This window comes from Tupaia chinensis, unplaced genomic scaffold (genome assembly GCF_000334495.1).
Source record: "Tupaia chinensis unplaced genomic scaffold, TupChi_1.0 Scaffold138674_1, whole genome shotgun sequence".
In the NCBI taxonomy this organism is placed as follows: Eukaryota; Metazoa; Chordata; class Mammalia; order Scandentia; family Tupaiidae; genus Tupaia; species Tupaia belangeri.
The window spans coordinates 136,554-138,185 of record NW_006198567.1 but is presented as its reverse complement, the minus strand read 5'-3'; the positions used below and the strand labels follow the sequence as shown (position 1 = coordinate 138,185).

The window sequence follows — 1,632 nt, the reverse complement described above, 5'->3', positions numbered from 1 at the left end:
AGACAGAGAGATAAAAAGCAAGAAATCACTCCCCGGGGGGATGGCCATGCCGCAATCCCTTCTCCTCCATTCTTCTCTCAGGATCTTGGGCACGCACGCACACGTCCCCGGGGTGAGTTTAAGTCGCCAGATCTGGGACTTGAACCACAGTTGACTACGTGGGAGTCCAGTGACATAGCCATTATGCTAATTGCTGGTCCCTGGAAAAAGGATATTTGATGTTTATTATATTTATAGGGTGTTTCTCTTGTGTGCATTCACTGATGAAAAGGTAGATTTTAATTCTGCAATAAGAATTCCTCTTACTCTTTTTATAAATAGGAATCTTCCCCTTTGTGTTTAAAATCTATTGTAAAAATTATTTTAAAAAATAAGTTTTCACATTCTCTACATTTACAGTGTACATCTTATGTGTGTATCTTCTGCTGAATGAGAGAGTTAAACTTTTTATAAAATAGTTTCTTCCACACCTGAACTATATACTGGGCAATGAGAACTGTCTTACCACATGCTTTCCCATATTTATTCTATTTACAAGCAGTCTCTCCCATATCAATCCTCTTTGATGGGAAAAAGACAACCATTTCCATAAATTATATTTGAGAATTTATTTTACACTGCTCATGTATATTTCAAATATTGGTACTGATCTATAACACGAAATATGGTTCTTTCTTCTTAATATGTTACTGTAGCAATTTATGTTAATATTTTTGAAAGCTGAGTGAATTAATTTTGTTCCTTTGTGCTTCCCTGTTCTTTAATACCTTTAACAATATTCAAAATATCTACCTTCTGTCCTCCTATAATTTTACACTGAAAAATTTCTATGTGTCATTTGTTTGCCCTGTCCTTTTTCTCTTTTCTTTCTTATAAGGACGGGTATTGTGTACTGATTCTTTGCTAATGTGAATAGTTTTCTAGGTCTTCTATTTGCAGAAGTCAAAAGAACTCTTGTCACTTAAGAAGAAATGTTACAGAGGAAGGACTTATAGCCAATAAAAATACATACAAATTAATTACCCTAAACATGTCATCCCTTAGGACCCTTTAAAAATATATTTACCCCATTTTTTCACACTCTTATCCCAGGAAAACATTTCTACATTTTTCTAACCTCACCAGTACTAACATTTTGTTTTCCCCTCTCAATAAAATATAAACTCTTTAAAAGAAAATGCATTACACTAAGTCCCTGAAAACTATGCACTGACTAACCTGGGAGGCTCAAGCTGGGAAGTTCTAATGTCCATGGATCTCCTCCTTGCTCCAACTTGAAGATCACTGCAGGTTTGACAATGCTTTGTCCTGTTAATAAAAAGCAGTGTGGAATTTTGCCAAACTATTCATGTAAGCTACTTGAAGAGTAACAACGGTTCAGTTTAATCAGCTGTCCAATAAAAGGGCTGATTTGGGCATTTTGTTAAAGAGGAGTGCCACTCAGATTAAGCACAGAATGAAATCTCACTCCTAAACAGCATTAAACATTGTGAAACTCTTGTACATTTACTATGAAAGGAGACAGTATTAACTTCAGACAGCTTCATGGGAGTTCCACTAACCCAAAAACATCAGATTGCTGTAGGTCTCCAGCATCACATCCTTGTATAGAATCTTCTGAGCATCTTCCAG

At 35.7% G+C, this 1,632-nt stretch overlaps 1 pseudogene; it reads right to left on the bottom strand.

Annotated features, from left to right (window-relative positions):
- Positions 1 to 1,626, bottom strand: part of LOC114004578 (zinc finger protein 84-like) — a 3,360-nt pseudogene extending 1,734 nt beyond the window's left edge.
- Positions 1,627 to 1,632: the final 6 nt, after the last annotated feature.